Source organism: Streptopelia decaocto, assembly GCF_964273445.1.
Source record: "Streptopelia decaocto genome assembly, chromosome: 5".
NCBI lineage: Eukaryota > Metazoa > Chordata > Aves > Columbiformes > Columbidae > Streptopelia > Streptopelia decaocto.
The window spans coordinates 44,351,763-44,370,900 of NC_138659.1; positions in this window are offsets into that span (position 1 = coordinate 44,351,763).

Below are 19,138 nucleotides of genomic sequence, written 5' to 3' on the forward strand. Positions count from 1 at the left end.
CTGCCACCAGGAGCAGGTGCAGCTGGACAGGTTGTTGCAGGGCACCACAAACACACGTTCTGCTGCTTGTGCTTTCCTTACACAGGCATTTGGGTGCCTGATGATGAACTCTCAGCTGGATTTTGCCCTGTACTGAAGCAACTTCCTTAGCCTGCAGCAAGACCACGCCATTCCCTCATCTGTGTGTGTCACCCACCTGAAATCACACCTTAATACCATCTTCTTTCCAGTAACCTACCAGTGAAGGCAGGTGCTGACTGGAAAACCAAACTCCAAGTGTGTGTGGTGTTTGCTGTCACCAATTTGTGTCCCTTGCACAGCAGCTGTGCCTCCAGAATGACATGACACGGGGCTCAGGGCATCTGCCTTCAGCCTGCGCCGCTCCCACCTGCCTGTGCAGAGTGGGGGTCTCTGGCATGGCTGCAGCTCTGGGGCTCAGGTACTGACCCACCTTTGGAGGATGAAGGTGGACACGGCTACCCTGGCTCCGAGCAGTGCTCCCACCATATCCCTTCGGGTTGCAGGCTTGTCCCTCTGTGGGAAATCTGGCCTGTCTGGCTAAAAACATCGATTGCAAATCGCTGAAGCTAGAAGAGGTGCAAGGATTTAATATATTGAAAACAAAACAAAACAAAACACTCTCTGTTAAACGCTTCCCTTTTTCTGCTGGGCGAACAGGATTGCACAGAGTGTGAGGGCTCAAAACACAAGACACAAGGGGAGTTCACCAGGGGATGGGCCACCTCTGGGGTAGCTGTTGTTACAAACCACTTGTTGGAACTGACTGTGTCATGTTGGGTCAAGGCAAAGCAGTTCATTTTTCCAGTGCTTTTATTCTGTTTCTTTTCCAGTTGTTTTGAAACCACTGGAAAAGTGGTTTGATGCCCCTGGATTTCGGAAAATAGTATTCATGCACTCAGATGCAGGAGTGCGTAACGAAGGAAAACTAGATACTTCTTTTAGTTGTAAGGATGACTTCATTTCTGGGGTGAACTGGAGGATTATATGACAGTTAGTTACAAAATGCATAGAAATTGCTGTGGAACAGAGGAGAAGCTAATTATGTCTTGCTCTTCTCCACCTTTTCAGCACCGTTCCCTTCATGCTGAAACGAAATGCTTTTTTCTGTTCACAATAATATGAAATAATTTTCCAGTAACAATCCTGGCCCTGATCGCCTTAAGCAGAGTTTTAAAACTGCATCTGGTTCAGCACACAATTCACAAGAGAGGGCAGCCAAACTGTACCCTGATGGCTGTATGACATGTCCTTCCTGTGGGGTCCTGCTGCATGAAACCCAAAAGCTCGTCCGGCCCCTAATTTTACAACCCTGCTTCTTGGCCATGCTAAAAAATGTGACTTTTGAGGTCTGCAGCTAACGCTTCTTTCAGCCATTAAGATCTGGTTCCTGAGAAAGGTGGAGGAGGCAGAGGGTGTGGGGGGAGCTGGAGAACAGTCAGCTTCACCTGCAGGCAGCACAGCAGCATTTCCCAGCTGCTGATGGTATTTTTACTCCCATTTAATTACTGCCCCAATTAATGAGGTTTACATCGGCTCCTTCCATAGCTGTTTCATAGGGCGTCTGAGGAGCAGGGTGGCAGGGGGCACCTTCACCCACCAGCAGCCAAGGGAGGGATGTCATTTGCTGCCAGTGTCACACCCGAGGTGCCACAGCACCATCCTGCATCATGGGGGCAGAATGATGTACTCCTTCCGCTTTCTATTTGCTTTGCTTTCTAAACTCAAGACACGGGTGAAAGAGCAAGGGTGTGAGAGTGAAGAGAGACAAAACCATGGTAGCAAAGTGCCAGGTAAGTCAGTGAAACAGAAGCAGCTCTGAAACCAGCACAGCTCAGTGTGGACATAGTACCTTAGAATACAGAAGAAAATAGTATTTTGTACCTATAGGAGAGGAATTAATACAGTATTTCAGAAAAAAAATAGGTAAAGCAATGTATTTTATGTGCCACAAAATGGAAAAGATGCGAGTACTGATGTGTTAGCTGGAGAATCATCTGTGTATGTGAGCCTGCAGCTGTGGAGGAGGTGTGAGCGGAGCACACGGCTACTGCAGCTGCTGCTGGGGCATTTGGAGCACAGCCTGTGCCAGCTTTGCCTGCTCAGAAGCTGCCTCAGTACCTCAGGAATGGAGCTGGCTGTTTTTCCGTGGCTGCTAACAGCCTGCAGATAACGTAGGTTTGTTCCCTGTTGTTCTTCGAGAGCAGGGCCCCTCTAAGAGCAGACTGAACTCTGTATCAAGGAGTCAAAGGGTTAAAATAATATTGCCCCAGCATGTCATTGCTGACTAGGGTCCTGGGCTTAACAAGACCCCAAATTGCTCCTGTTGCACTGATGTAATTTGTTATCCTGAATTTCCCCCCTATTTTATTATTTCAGAGTTCCTGTCTCTAAAGTCAAAGCTTCAACACGCATTCTTCAGTCACTCTCTCAAAACCTGGCAGAAATATGAGTCTGCATGATAAACAAGTTCTGATCTTGTCTGTATTTGACATTGTTCACCTGGCGAGCTGGTTTCCTGTGGATCAGGGTGCTGAGGCTGATTCTGTCCCCAACCAAGTTGTCTCTGGCTTTTCCTTGTTGTTTAGTCAAGGAAATAGATGTGCTGGGAAACAGTAGTGGTCCCAAAGGGGGAAAAACACTAGGAAAAATGACTTGTGCTCATGTGGTGTGATCCTCAACCTGATACGGTTCTTCAATAATCAGTGAAATTTTTACCCTGTTCCAATCCAGTGTCACTTTTTTAGGACAACTCATTCTTCCTGGGGAAACACTTAGTTTAGAGCCAGTTATTTCTTAGCTTTTTTTATAGACTTGTAGCTGGGGCATCTGAGTGTTAGGGTCTCAGTGTTGAGGTGACTTCATTGCTACCAACAGACCATCAGCATAAATGAGGACAGACAGCATTTTACATGTATTTTGTACTAGCTGGCAGAGAGCAATAGAAAACTGGAAAAAAACAAAACCACAGACTATATAGCAGAATGAATAAAAACAAAAAAATAAGCCAGGTCCTTTATTTTTGGAAACTCTCCAACACACTCTAATATGCATTAGTGAGATATCAACTTTCTGCCTTGCAGGGTGAACTATAAAATATTATATCTTAGCCCTGCACATTTTCAAGTTCCCTGTCCTTTGTTACAGCCACTGGTTTATTAAAACTGGAAATGGACCTAGACCAAACCTCTGCCTTCTGTGTCTGAATGGCTGCATCCAAACCCTGCAGCTTTTGCAAACTGGTTTCTAAAGTCTAAACCAAAACCGAGCCCAACACAACAGTGAGTAACTTCTCATTTCTCCTCCCTTATTTCCCTAGCAGAACAAAAATCCTTGCACCTGGGCATGCAAGGTTATTAGGTTGACGGAGTAACTCATTGCCCACTAATGTTAAAGGCAAAATGCTCAGTCTGGTTAGCAGTGTCTGAGGATTAAAATTCAATCCTCCTTGAAACCCTTCCCAAGCATATATGATCAACGGTGAATTTGAAAGCATATTATTATTTTATTTTTTAAGTCCATTGATTTGATTTGTTCTGTTTGTAAGACTAACTGGCAGTAGAAGGTATTAATTTCCTATCACTTTTTTCCAAATTATCCTTCTCTTGTCCTTGTATTTTATGGTCTTCATTATGGAATGTTGTTCTCTGGATCATTTTTATTGGCTTTGATTTTTAATAATCAGCATTCATGCTTAATACAGCAGTATTTTTGGTAACAAAAGTCATAGCTTAAAAAACCCAAAGCATCCCCTCTTTCCCTTGGACAGATTTGAAATGCGATTACTTTTATAAGTTATAAATAAATGCCTGGTAGTTGATGTTTAGTGGGAAACTCTCCCAGTGTATTTCAGAGCCCCATTTTTCAGGCTCCTCTGATAAGAAAACTGCTGACTTGGCATTTTGGGGAGCTGTTTTTCGTGCTTTGTGTTCCTGCTGTATCTGCCAGGGGTTAGCAAACCTTCAGGCTGCAACGTGGCTGGACCAGCTGCCTGTGCTGCTGTGCTCCCTGACAACCATAACACCGCGTTGGCAGCTGCTGGGCTTTGCCCATGAGCTGCCAGATCAGGACGAGCTTTGGGACATCAGGTTGCTGTCCCCAGGTGCTCAATCTTGGTGGCGTCTGTGGCAGCCCTTGCCCCCACCTGAGCACCATTCATACCAGCCCGCTGCAGATAACCCTCACCGCTAGGTTAGAGACGGTCATCTGGGACAACACATAATTATGTCTGCTTTTTGCATTTACAAGTCTCGCAGACAGAGCTTGCTTAAAAAGAGGTAACGCGCCTCCCCGCTCTGTGCACGTTGTCCATTTTTTTCCATGGTAAGCCACTGGGCTAAGTCTGGGGCAGCCCCAGGGTGAGCAGGGGCTGCCCAGCCTCTCCTGCAGATAAACCACCGCTGGCTTCATCCCTCGGCAGGCTACTGATGTGGCGGTGGTTTGGGGACAGAGAGGAATATCTGGTGATAAACAAATGGCTTCGACTAAAAGCAACTACTGACAGATATGGCTAAAGTACTGCATGGGTTTTGTAAAGTAAATAGAAGGGTTTGCAGTGATTAAAATGACACTTACAAGCCTCAATTTACAATAACGATGTTTTCTCTTGACCTCATTTAGTGATATCCTTTTGTAGCAAAGAGAGACCAAATAGCATTCACAGACCCAGAGGTTTCCTGAAGGATTTGCAATTTGGCAAAGGTGTTTCTAAATAGCCTGGCAGAAGTGCGTGGTTTTGAGGAAAATGTGCTGGTCTGTTATTGGGGGTTCCCTGCCAGCCTGTGCTAGAGAGATTTCTTTTTTCTTTTTTATTTTCCTCCCCATAATTTGCTGCACCAGTTCAGCACAGGAAAGTTCAAGGGGAAGTAACCCTTGTCAGGATTAAAAAAAAAAAGCTGTAAAAGCAGTCTTTCTGATGATAGTAGGTGAGAGCCCAGTAAAAGAGATGATGATCCAGCTTAAAGCCTGCTTCAGTAACTTAAAAAAAAAATCTAGTATTTAAAATGGAATTAATTTTGTCTTTGGATTGTGGTCAGGTTGGAATCAAGTTTAATTCCTTCAAGCTATGCTTTCCCTCAAACGCCATTAGTTTTTAGAAGCATTCCTAGGAGAAGCGAGTTCATTTGTCTTACAGCCCATCATGCTGCTGGACTTTGTCTTGGTGGAGGAGGAAGGCTGGGCTGTAGCTGTCTCCTAATGAGCTCCTAACGGCTGTCTCCTAATGAGCTCATACTTGTCACATATCCAGGGCTAGATGGGCTTGTCTGCCCCTCGCACCCACCCAAAATATAGCTGTGTCCCAGGGAGATGGCCTCCACCCTGGGCCCCACAAGGACGAGGCGATGCTGAGGTACGCACAGGCAGATGCAGCCCTGCCCGGGGACTGCCGGGACATACGGCTCTGGTACAACTGCCAGAAAGAGATACAGGACAGCAGGAACAGCTCAGCTTTCCAATCCTGGAACCCCCAAGGAGCACAGAGACTGCGGCTGCCCCGGGAAGTGTGCAGGGAGTGTGCTCCTGCAGGCAGCTGCCCCTACCTGCCTGCGTGGAGCAGGCAGCAGCAGGGTCCAGGGCTTGTGACAGGATCCCCAAAACCAGGAGTTCTTTTTTTTTCCCAATAGCTGATATGTGCATGTAGATAACAAGCAAGAAGAATTAGGAATGCTCATTAATGGCAGAAGTATCATATAATAGGCAAAACTGAACCTTAGAGATTGATTTTCTTGTCTGAGATGTTGGTGCCTCTGTCAACAGCCTGCTTGGGCTTGGAGAGAGAGGTCTTTGGTGCACCTGTGAGATGTGAAACCTCCACATCAGGACATCTCTAGATCTCTTGTCTAGGCAGTCCTGGTGTGCAGAAGACAGAGAGCAAGGCTGTCAGGTCAGAAGAAGCAAATGTGATGGCTCAGGCTGTGCAGCCCCATGTGGCTCCTGAACTCCTCCCTGAGCTCCCTGTCCATTCTGCCGCTGCAGCACCCCAGACCTGGGGAATCTGAGCTGTGGTCTTGGAAGAGATTCTAGATTTGGCTGATAAAACTAGGGGTGTGACATAATGTGCTTCACCTTCTGTACCACACGTGACTTAGGATATCATGGCTTTCTGATTTAAGTAAAAAAAATAACTGTAACATCAATAAGGCACCTGAGAGGTGAATTAGAATTTGATACTGATAGCTCTCCTCAAGCAGTCATCAAATGCAGAGTGAGTGTGTAGTCAGTGGGATTTTACAAGGATTGGGACTTCTAAACAGATTCCTGATCAATCCTTTTTATCAATACTAATATAAAATCACTGCTGGTAAAACTTATGGACAGAATGGTGACAAATAGGTAATGATGGATGGCACCAGGGAAGTCAGGCACAGTAATGAGAGTGATGGGTTCACTTCTATGAAAGCGATTTTTATGTAGCCAACTACAAAGCTATACTTCTGAGAAAATGGAAGGAGCATGTATGTGTAGAGTGAGTATTGCATCCTAAAACCTGCATATTTGAAGGAGTTAAGGGCTGTAGTGGATGCAAAACTCATCATGAGCTTCCATTATGGTGCTGTAGCAAAAGGGCCATGCAATGCTGGGGGTGGCAAGTAGAAAGCAGAAGAAGCTCTATGAAAAGGAGAGAAAAACCTGTGTGGTTCATGGACCATTTTCAAAAGATGTTGAAAAACTAAGCAAGTTGCAGAAAAGAGCCACAGATATTATTTGGACTAGAAGAAAATCCCTTATAAAAAGAGACTTTTTAGCTTAAAAGTTAATAAAATGGGAGGGAAAAAAGGAAAGGACTAAGAGTGACTTAGTTACACTATGTAAGTGGAATGTGGGAAAAAATACCAGGTACTTAATTTACCGTGTGAAAGTCCAAAGAAGACACAACACCTGGACTCTGAGGTGTGTGAATTAATACAGGAAATGAGGATCAACATCTGACCAGTGAGGATGATGAGCTTTGGACCCAGCCACCAACTGATGCGAGTCCTCCAGTTAAGATGAAATGCCTCTCTTCGAAGACAAGCCAGAAGAGTTATTAGGGTAAATATGAGAGTAACTGGCTGAGATTTAATGACTTGTAGCATATGGGCTGTCAGAATAGATGCTTTAGTGCTCCCTTTTGGCCTCCAACTGCATTTAAACCCCTCTTTCCTGACGTGAATCTTGGCTTTCCAGCAATCCTTATCATTTCTTTCTGCTCTTGTTCTTAGTCTGTTTTTGGAGGAGTTTCTCTCTCTCTCTCTCTCCTTTTATTAAGCCACTGCAGACAAAAACTGGGGTTTTTGAAGGTCCCGAAGGGAGTTAGACTCCCGGCTTCATCTGAAGTCAAAGGCAACTGGGTGCCAAACACAGATCTCGTGAAAGCCTGAACTCAGAGCCCTGAAATTCTGTGTAGCTTTGAAAGCCTCATAAAAAGCAAGCTTGCTGATAGTGGGCTGTCTTGAGTTTTATTCCTTCATCTTAAGCATTTTTCTGATGGGGGTTCTATAAATATAAACAATGATGACTAGAAATAAGAGAGTACATGTCTGGCTGTCACATACAAATTTTCTGCAAGGAAAATCTCCACAGTTATTTTACTGGCTGGTTATCTCAAAACAGCAAGTATCCAGACGGTTGTCTCCAACTGTTGTTATTAAATTCAGCAGGAAATCCATCCTGTCCAAAAGAATTATTAGTTTCCATTGCTCCTGGAGATGTCCGGAGATGTTAATTTGTGCATGTTTGTGTTGCACAAGTAGCCAGCCAGTGAGCAGGGCCATGGTTTGATCTTGTCCTCGAGCTCTGGGGGCTGGGTGGCAGCTGTGAAACCAATGTCCACATCTAAGCCAGGGGGTTATTTATGAAGGTGTGTCTTCCCAAAACACCCCGATTGCTCCAGCTATAAATATGTTTCACATCACAGGGCAGCATTTGAAATTAGTAGTTTAACAACTCGGAGTGGGGCCCACATTCCATTAGTGGCAGCCTTCTCCGTGAAGAAGTTGGTATTTGTCAGCTATTTCTGCCCAGAGGTGTGTGAGACACCACAGTTTCCCTAGTTACTTACAAGATGAAATAACTGTGGTGGCAATCTTGTCTTTGTCAGTGCTGTAGATGCTCAGCCCCAAAGCTGTGGTCACTTATTTACACCATAAGGTCTGTCAGGGGTGGGAATCATCTACCAAAGGGAGCAGGATGCAGAAGCTGGACAGGGGGGGAAATTTTGCCTTGGTCGGCTGCCCAGAGAGGAGTCCGCCCTTGCCAGCCCCACCTCAGTGCTGGTGAAGAGGGACCACGCCGGGACCTGACCCCTCGCTGTGGGGGGACCTGGGCTGCAGAGATCCCAGGGGTGCTGGACGAGCCCTCGCCCACTGCCAGGGGTGCTGCATTTCCAGCCACGCTGGCTGCTGCTGCGACCACCAGGAAGATGACCAGATTGCAAGGTGGCCATCAAAGGTAATTCCCAGTGCTCTGCCAGTCTCCAGCATACAGTTTTCCTCTCCTCCTTTCTACAGTACAGGAGAGCTCGAACCTATCCCCTGACTTCCCAACTGGACCTTTCCTCGGCCAGCAGACAGGAGGTGGGATGGAGAAACCGGCATGTGCCCAGACTTGGCCTGGCTTCACGCTGCAGCGTTACTTCTCAGGTCGTGTTGGCCGTACCGAAATGATGGATGTTATCCTGGCGTAAGCCTGGCAGCCTGTCAGTGTAATTGCAGTACTCAACCACCAGCCCCTATTTGTTTTTCAGAAAGAAAATTTAGAAAATTTTAGATTAGTCTTTAAAACTCTGGTTCAGCTTTAAAATAGTTGTATTTCTGGCAAACTAAATACATGAACTTTTTACAGGGATGTCTGCATCAGGTCTCTATTTGGCATTCTCAGTAACACCACAGCCATGCATAGCTGTCTGGCAAGTCTCCTGGAGAAACTCAACAGCACAGGAACATGCTGCTGCAGCCTAAAGAAAATAACCATGCAGCACAGACGTTGTTCAGATGTTTTATTAAAAAAAAAATACTTCTGTACATAAATAAAGCAGGCCGCAGTGAGCACACACACACGTAGCGGGGCTGGCTGTCGGTGCTGCAGCGTGACACAAGCTGCGGTGGATGCACGCTGCTGCGGTGGGTGGTGTGGGGAGTCCTGTGGCACCAGTGGCTGGTACACAGCTGGAGCACAGCTGGAGCATGGCTGGAAGGGCAGCTGGTGGGGAGCACTGCGCTGCTGGTGCAATCCTGGGGCCTGCAGGCTTTGGGACTTGTGAGAATCGCTTTGGGTGGGTACCAGCAAGTTGAACCCCAGCCGGAAGGTGAATCCTGGGGCTGGCCTCGGAGCAGGCAGAGCTTCCCAGAAGCCTTCAGCATTTTGCTGTGCCCTTTCTATCTTGTTCCAGTTGCACAACGGCAGTCAGCCTCCTGGGCTAACCCTTGATGTTAGCGAAACCTGCACAGTGTTGTTTCCAGTGTAGGACCAGTCTGCAGGGCTCAGAAGCTGTTCCTGCCCTTCACCCAGAGGAAACAGTTGATAGCCAACAAGGCTTGATGTGCTGAGGTTTTAGCTGCACTGAAGCTGACCTCCTCATTTATTTTTAAGGAATGGTTTCAAACGTTGTAACTTTAGGATGGCAGTGGGTTGTTATGCTGCATTCAGCCTCACACTTGCTTTATAAATCATTAATAAATCTATGACAAATTCTGCAAGGCTTTGGGTTTTATCTGTTGTGCTTTACTGTCACCACTTCTTACAGCCAGGATGGCTGTGTCAGCCAGGGAGCACTCCTCCAAAGTCTAGCAAAAACCCTGCTCTGATCTTCTGCAGGTGGTCAGGGCACATTTTCAGGTGCTGCCAAAATACCCCCACGGTCACCAAGCTGCCTGCAAGTCTCGCTTTATGCTGTGCTGCCAGTTAAGTGAGGGCTGGCACTAAACCAAAGCAAACGGTTATTCAGTGAGCCTTCAGGTCGAGATTGTCTAGAAAATAGGTATAGAAAAGAAAAATAGATATAGAAAATAAAGCACAGACCCCGAAACATTGATTATCTACAGTATATTTCTTTTCCTCTCTTACTCAAGTACAGGTATTCCAGCTTGACATCCCAGGAGTCCATAGTTCAAAGACTTTCACCCTCTCTTCCCTGTTTCTAGAGAATATTTGTGAACTCCAGCAACAATCACACTAATTTGAGGTTCAGAACTTTTCTGTCTGTTGACCTTCCCTTTTCCCTCCCCTCTGCCTCCAAGCAGGTCGGTTGGGTCCCCAGGAGTTTCTCACACGTTGGCCAGGGTGGCACATGTGAACGCCACAGGGACAGCCCGGTGCACAGTGCACTCTCCTTCCCTCAGCTCACATGTGGTGAGGGGGGAATCACCAAGTTTCTAGGTCAGCTTTTCTACCTGCTCTAGAGACTTCGCCCTTCCTACACAAAAGTTTCCACGGATGTGTGTGCTTCATATCTAGAACATTAACTGCAAACTCATGATCTTTGGTACATTTGCAAATTATCTTGCAAAAATGAAATTAAAAAAAAGGAGTGTGTTGTCCAGCTGTCTCTGGGGCAGCGCGCCCTTACCGCCTTCTCTTGCTCTGGGAACTTCATGACATGTGCACTCTCCATCACAGACCCTGCAAATGAGGCAGGGCTTTCGCAATTAATAACAATACTGAAATACAGGCATTCAAAGTAACAGCCCTGAAACCACACATACAAGCTAAAAACACTTCTCCAGTGATGAGTTCAAGATGGATAAAACCCTTTACATGTTTCAGGGCTCCATACAAAGAAGAATTTGAAGCATCAACCCTTAACATTTCCTATCTTTCAAGTACTGTGTTTTACTATCTAATGGCTTACTGCTGACAACTCATGATTATCTGGTGTAGCAGAAGAATTGAGATGACCAAGACATAGTAAAAACAAAGATAATAAAAAGCATATGGCAATTAAATGGTAAGAAAATAAAATAAAAGCACGGTGGAAGACTGAGCAGCACCGACCTAGGCAGGGGTGGTCTTAGAGGACTGTGTGATGGGAAAGGGCTGCAGTTCATCCAAGCCCTTTTGCAACTCACTTTGGACCCTCTGTGTTCCCAGTATGATTAATGTTCACCCTGGGTAATCTGGCTATGAATGGCTAAGGGCTGTTTTATTTTTGTACACAGTCATATCACTCCAATGAAGCATTTCACACTCTATGTTACTGGTGATGGTCCAAAGTGAGGTCAGCACAGATGAACAACGAGCATTTCACACCATTAGCCACCCCTGCAGACCATGCTGGGCCAAGAACTGACCAGCCTGGCTGGTGGGGATGCCCTCCATGCCCCAGCCCCAGATGGGCAGAGCAGGCTGGCTTTCCACAGCAAACTGCCCGCGAATAGAGTTCCATACAGGTGTATGTGGGGAAGTGATTCAGCAGTTGTTCCCAGATGTTGTAAAATGTCTCCAGGTTCCAGCCAAGCTGCTGGGGGCTTTCAAAACAGCTTACCACTAGCTGGAAAATGTTTATAGAGGGGAGCAAAAGCCCAGACATTCATTCACATGTGATTGCTCAGTGTGAGCCTGGACCCTCCCTAGGGCTCAGGATATTTGGGCAGGTTGGCTGCAGGTAAGATGTGCAAGGCCTTATCAGGCAGCTCATTCAGGAGTACTTGTGACTCTCTCAGAACTACTTTCTGATCAGCTTTTTTCCAAAGTAACCACCCTTGCTCTCTCCCTCTGGCTCTGTGACCCTGGAACAAGCATATCACAATTTTGGCATGTTTGGGACATGCTACCACAGTAAAGCAATATTATGTGGCAAGCACAACATATGTTTTGGAAGAGAGTTTGGTTTATTTTAGCTGCTCCAAATTTACTTGACCTGTTTAATCCAGCTTTCACACTACATCATCTCAATTACTGAGATTGCTTTTAGGTCATGCCCCACACAACATGTGCAGCCAGTTGGCCTTTTATTTATATGCTTAATTGTCCAAAATTATTTCCATGTGATTAATATAAAGCCCCAACATCCATGAGAGCCTAGGCTGCTCCATCCTCCATGTTATGTTTGGCAGGTGCAGGGTCTGGCCCACTGAGAAAGGAATAGTGTGAACAGAGTGTGTTGGGGAGCTGCGACAGCTTCCTAGCTGTGTGCTATCTGGTTGCTCCCGATCTAGGCTGGGTGAAAGTTAATATTGACTCAGCCACCCATGGGAACCAGTGAGGGGCAAAGCTCATGGTGTGGGCAGCCCCATCCTGCTCTGGATGCTGAGCTGTGGCTTTGCATGGCTGTTTGCTGCTCTGTGTATGGAAACAGTGGCTCAGGCTAGCTCTGCATGGGAGCCACTGCCACGCACAGTGGTACATAGGCATGTCTCTTCTTTTGGGACCTGTCCCTCCAAACATGCAGCATAGCAGGTGGTGCCAGTGAAGGTGTGAGTGCCAGGTAAGTCCGATGGCTGCTGCAGGTGGTCCCTGCAGGTCCCCTGCAGGTGCACCCCCCACACACTATGCTGGGGGGTGGGACAGACGATGGTGTTCTGCTCAGGGATTGCACCAGGAGAAATGCTACAGGTGTCACTGAGGGATGAACAGCCACAACAGCTACATCCTCACACTGCAGCCTGTTGTACCGGTGCTGCGGCTGTATGTGAGTTTTCTCTCTTGCAAGCACTTTAGTGTAGTGCCCTGAGGTGGTGTCATGTCCCACACAAAGTAAGATGATTGCTGTCAGCGCCACTTCTTTAAAAGAGAGATGCTCCGTTCCAACTCCTACCCTCTGGTTTCTCTTGCCAACAGCAACACCCACCACCCCAGCCTGTCAGCCGCTCCCCTGCCAGCCAGCTGAATCATACTAGAGAGGGGAGGCTTTTTGGGTGCTAAAACTTTACGAGGCAGACTTACAGAATACACCCATATGCGCTGCCTGGAAACTGGCTCCCACCTCTGCGGAAAAAGCCAGGCAGTCTCAATTAGGCATTCATGGAAAGTGGGGACGAGCTGGGGCTGGAGCCAGAGGCTGCAAAAGTTTCCACATTTGCCAGCACCGATGTTGCAGACCTGTCTGCTAACTCTGTCTTGTGCTTCTTCTCACTACGCAACCAAATATGCTAGAAGGAGAAATCAAGAAGATCATTTTCACATACAGTTTACTGTGCTTGGGATTTTCTCTTTTTTTTTTTTTCTGCACTGCAAACCATTACACTGTGTCACTTGTCTCCCCTAATATTCAGGGGAGCAACGTGCTCCCCTAAGCAATGTGCTTTCTGCCTGAAGAGCTATTCAGTGGTTCCACCTGTGCAAACGAAAGAAGAGGGATTCAACCAGGCCATTCGGGGGTAGAAAAATCTGATTCAGCCCTCATGGAAAGGCCTTCTAGAGCTATTGAGCTATCTGAGGAGTGACAGAAGGAGCTCTGGGATGAAGAAAAGGTTGGCTGTAACCCAGCTGCAGGTGGTCACACTTGGGGACTAACAGGGCAATCAAGACCTCAGCTCCCACCCCTTACAAAGCAGTGCTGTGTGCCTCATATGTGGCATTTTTGGTTCTCTGCTGACCCAGTCACCAGGACTGTGTGAGAAAGACTAGAAACCACAATAATGACTTAATTACAGAGACCTTGCTCTGCTTCCCATCAGGGCAGGGAAATGGCAGTGGTCGTGCACCTGCTTCCTCCTGATCTAGAGGTGGCTGGAGTTTGGCACTGGTTAAAGCCTGAGTAGTTGGCCTAGCTACTTCTCCATGTCCTTCTAACAAACTTAAGGCCCTTTCAGTGCTTCCTAAATGTTTCTCTTAAAAAAAAAAAAAATAAATAAATTACTCAACAGTCTACAACAAATCATTTTCTTTATAGTACCACTGGCGGCAGAGAGCACCAGGGCGTGTGGGCCAGGGGCTGGTTGTGATGTGTGTGAGAACACTATTAAGGACATGGGGAGAAGATATCATGTTATTGTAAAACAAAATATTGCTTTTGAATGGCTGGGAGTGGTGCAAAGCACATAATATAACTGCAGGCTTGAAATAAAGGGGCCACAAAACACCAACAACTGTGAAATACAGGCAATAGGAGGGAGTTGAGGGAGGCAAGAGAAACTGAGGAGGTAAGAGTCATCTAGGGACTTGAAGTTTACAGTTCCAGTTATTTCATGCACAATCACTTACAAACTAAATCTATAGGTGAAAGAGCCTCTGCTGAAGTTAATCATCTTTGTAATCTCAACATACACGTCTCATTCCAGTCACGGAAAAGATATTAACCAGATGGGAGTTATTAGAAGACTAGTTATTGGGATGATTTTTGATTTTGCTGTTGTTGTTGTTGACCAGGGAAACAGGGCACAGTTTGGGGTGAATTAATAGCAGATTTTTTTTTTTTTTCATTCTTAGGTATCCCTGAAAGGGACTGGTGACATGCTAGAGACCAGGCAGTACCTGGCTTAAAAGAAAAGCAGTTCTTGACTCTTAAGAAAACAAGAATACTTGCCAGTAGTGAAAACAAGGTTTATATGCCCATTACTGTAAGTTAAACACTACCAGCTGTATTGTCTACCCTTACAAAAAGAACTTGGTGACAAATCTCCCATGCTTTTCATATTTAAAAAGTCGTTTGAAATCTGCCAGGTTTGCTAGTAAGGTGTTGAAGAGAAGATCAGGTTTATGAAGTGTATTAAATTCTCATTAAAAAAAAAAAAAAATCTAAGCTATATTTCACATGTACAGCCCTTGAGGGAGCATATCACACATACCTTAGACAGGACTTCACCTTTCCTGGGACTATAAAGCCTTCTTTGAGCCTCTGTTTCTTCTCCTGTGCTAAATTCTTGCTCAACATAGGAAGGAAATCGGGGCAGAAAAAGTTCACTTTCTTCTCTTGGCTACATTAATTTCACAAAAACCTCCAGATGTAAGCCCTTTGGTCTGAATATTTCTGTCTGCCTCAGACTGACATTTCCTCCCCTCGCAGAGAGATGGGCAGAGATATTTATGGCAGAAAAGACAAATTGTGAAGTGTTTTTCAATCGAGCTCTGCACATCTTGTTCTTTTCCCAGAGCTCCTGTGTGTTTTTTATTCAGACAAGAGAACCTCAGGTCTCTGAGCCAGCACGAGGGGCTGTCTGGGTGTGAGGCTGCACCCCTGGAGTTAAAGACATCCATAAAGAGATCAGCAGATGGGGAAACACGGGTGCAGGCTATCCATCCTCCCTGGTAATGCAGGATGTCCTTGGCTGTGGCTCGGTAGCATGGCTGAAACCCATAGTGGAAGCCCAACACGGTTTGGCTGCCTCTTGTCTGCATCGCAGCACAGCATATGGCTCAGCCAGAGCCTACAACCTTATCCTTATGACCTCTGTTTACTGGACCTTTAGGATTCTAGGAGGTGCTTAAACACCTCTTAGAATTTTACTCAGTTCACTAAATGCCTTTGTGACCCCAGAAAACCATATGGTGAGGCTAATTGAGGGCTAGACCCTATTCTTCCACTTGGAAAGTAAGAGCCAGTGGCACAGCCCAGTGAGCTGGAATGCAGTGCGTGAATGTATTTAAAATAACTTGAAACACAGTTAATTAGGACCAGCTTTTCAAACAGAAGTATCTGCAATGAATTAAAAAAGAAAGAAAAAAAAAAGATAAGATACTGAACTAGCCACAGTAGTTCAATATCCAGTTGTAGTCTACGAATCACAGTGGTGTTTCAATCACTTTCCTCCCAATTTGCCCAACCGAGCATGAGTGTAGAGTTGCAAGGTTTTCTTCCACAGCACAGCTGCGGGGAGCTCAGGGATATTGCCCTGGGCACGTCTGTCTGAGCCTGCCCCGACAGCCGTCAGGTGCTGGATGGGTGCCATGCAAGTGTTGCCTTCCACGCAGCCCTAAAAGTATGTTTGCGTTCATATACCGCAGCTCCCACTGTTACACAAAACCAGTCCTCTCAGACCAGCCCAATGATCAGACCAGCACCTACTCCAGTATCTCCTTTCCTACAAGAACTTACTGAGGGAAAAGATATTAAACATAACCAATTGACCTTCTGTTGGTGTTGTCTCTTGCTGCTGGCCACTTCTGTGCTTTGGGATTTCCTGAGCTGGGGTTGCAGCTTTGTGGTTAATAACCCTTACAGGATTTTTTTTTTTTTTTTTAGTGTAGTTTTGTATCTCATGTAGTTTTTGATCTCATTTATTCTTTTGACAGCTAGACTATCCTATGACTACAAATTTCAGTTTCCTGTGTGAAATTTTTGCTTTAATTCTGTTACCTCAGATAATTTTATCCTAAATTATCTGCGTTTAGAAGGAAAAGGATTATAGAAGCAATGACTATTTCCTCCCTCCTTACTGTCTTTTATTACAAGATAGATAGGCCACTATCACATCTGCCCTCAGTGATCTCTTTTCCGGGAGATGGAGGGCCAATTCACAAAGTCTCTTTTCACAGATAAACCATTTCTTTCCTTTCATCATTCCTGAATTTTTTGACTTCTGTTTTATCCTTTTAGAGCGATAAGGATCATATAGTGATGTTTTCTCTTTGGTTTCCTGTCCCTCCTTCCAAATCCTCTATTTGTGCCTTTCCTGACTCTTACTAGCTAATTTAAAATCTGTTACTGAATTTGCACAATTTGGGGTATCTTTCCAATTGTGCATTATTTGTATTTATCAATGTCAAATTTCAGCTGCCAACTTATCAGCCCATCAGTGAGTGTCAGGGACTCTGTCAGTCACTACTCCCATTTGGTTTTGCTTTTGTGACTCTGAATCAATGAATTGGTGTTCACCTCCCTCCAGAAGACTAGTTCAATGAAGTGGGTTCATTTCCTTTAAATCCTGAAAGATGTTGGTGCGAGCGAGTACTGGTTCTCTTTATTTAACTCAGTCACTTTTACCTCAGTTTAACTAAAGCAATGCAAACGCATGGGGTAGCCAAACGGCCAAAGAAGTAATCACACCTTAGACCAAGGTATTACTTGATATGTGCAATCAATGTGCATTCCAAAATTGTCCAGGACATCCAGAAACTTTAGCAGAGCATGTTAGAAAGTCGTTTGAATGGGTTTATTACAATGTGCATTTTTTAGGTTTCCATCCAGAACAGCTTACTTTTGTGTATTTCTTTGATGAAATTCCTACAGCTGCCTAAGACTTAGCCATGTTGAGATTTGTGTTACTGTGAATGTTAAAATGAGAGTTATTAGTCTCTCCTAGATGTGAATTGAACTGTCCTTTGTCTCCCAGCTGCCTGTGAGGATTCCTGCTGGTGGCACTGATGTCCTTGCACTGTTTTGCTGTTGGCTGTTTGGTTTTGCCCTGCAGTGGGGACAGTGAAGTGGGAAATGCCTGCACCTGGGGAGGGGCTGGTGCCCCACAGCTGCCAGCACAGCTGGAGCCCACAGCAATCAGTGCTGGCAGCCAATGGAAGAGAGGTGGAGGGGAACGACACCCTTTCCTGGGCTTGAGGCTGCCAGCTCTCTGGATTTCTACCTGAAGGTACCCAATACATGTGTTTTTGTTCTTTCTTCAGCCAGTGGTATTTGTTTGTTTATTGCTGTTCAATTTGTAAGCAGTGAGTTTTGAGGTATTTTCTTTCTGTAGTGTTTTCCTGCATTGTTACTTCTTTTCTAAGCTTAACTGGCTGAAATCAAATGGAGCATGATTATGTCTGACTCTTTGAAAGCCCATTGAGTTGTAACTTCTTTTATATTGCAAAACTGTAAGGAAACCTTATGAAAAGCTGGCTGGAGTTAGGTTTCCTATACCTGCTGCTTAGATGTATTCAGAAATTGTGTAAGAGAGAACTCTCTTATGGTGTTCTGACATTCTAGTTTCTGTTCTCAGCTGGTGAAAAGGAGGCTAGAGTACAAAATAAAATAAAATATTTGGCTTGCACGCTACTCCGTTTAAAACGTCCATAAAGTTTTTGGCTACAATTTGCTTTCCCTGTGGGTGTTTTGGATGGGTTAGCTGGGCACACAAGCTCCATTTTTACCTTTTATTAAAAAAAAAAAAAAAAAAAAAAAAAGGAGAGAGAAAAGAAGTCAATGATTACTGCATTTTTGTTTAGCTAAGCTCATGGCATAGAAGCAAAGTCTCCGAAGAATGCCCAGGGTTGTGGCTGCCTCTGTGGTTTGCTGGTCAGCCACAGAGCTGTGTGCTGGGGCAGCCCCTTACTCAGAAGTGGCTGATGATCTTCTCTTCTCTTGCAGAGTGGTGTTGGCTGCCTCTGCTCACCTGGGCTGCAGACTGGGGAAGCTCCAACTCCTTGTGAATGTGGTTGCCTCAACCTCAGTTTCGGCCCTTCGGAAAAAAGGCTCAATAAATGCTGACTGAGGTAGGTGTTTCTCAGCATGTTCAGTTACTAAAAATGTCTCCTAAAGTTTGTAGAAGGATGGTGAGAAGTATTTTTAAATGTTGTTTGAAAGAGGTTTTGCAGTTTTGGTAGGTTGTTTTCACGACCAGTTTTCTGGGTTTTGATATTGTGTGAAGGGTTTTTGAGGTACTGATGGTGATGAAGAGCAATTGTGTTACTTCCAGTAAAACAGAAGTGCTGGGTGTGTAGGTTTGGGGCCCCCTGGCCAGTGTTTCCGAGACAGGAGTTTGCAAATGCTCTATTTCTGTGAGTTCAAAAGGTGGATACTAGAGAGAAGCAAAACTGAATGTTGTAGTCTGTTTTTTCAGGATCACAAAGTATGTACTATGTGCTTCTGAGGACTGAGGATCTTATATGTTCTTCCAGTTAGGAGGTTTCTTTAGTCTTTGACTGCTTAGTTCTTAGTGGAAAGGCCTGACCATCAGCACTCAGACCTCGGTGTTTCAGGTTCTCTTGCCAATGTAATTTGTGTACATCCTCTGCAGAGGGACATGGAGAAAGGAGAAGACTTTTAAACTTATTTGACTTGTGTTATATGGCAGTGAATGATCCATGTATGGGGGGTCTGAGCAAGACTACACAGGTGCAACATGCAGGCTGTTTGTCCTTCCCAGCTGGGATTTAAGGTCGAGTTTGTATGTCTGGGAGGATCTGGGATGAGGGTTTTGATGTGGTGGGACTGGCTTTAAAAATAGTAACCTTGGTGTACTGTTTAAATTGTTTTTCCACAAAGAATAATGAAACAGCTTTTTATTTCAAAGTATCAATGTTATATGAAATCCCTATTATTTTTTTTAAA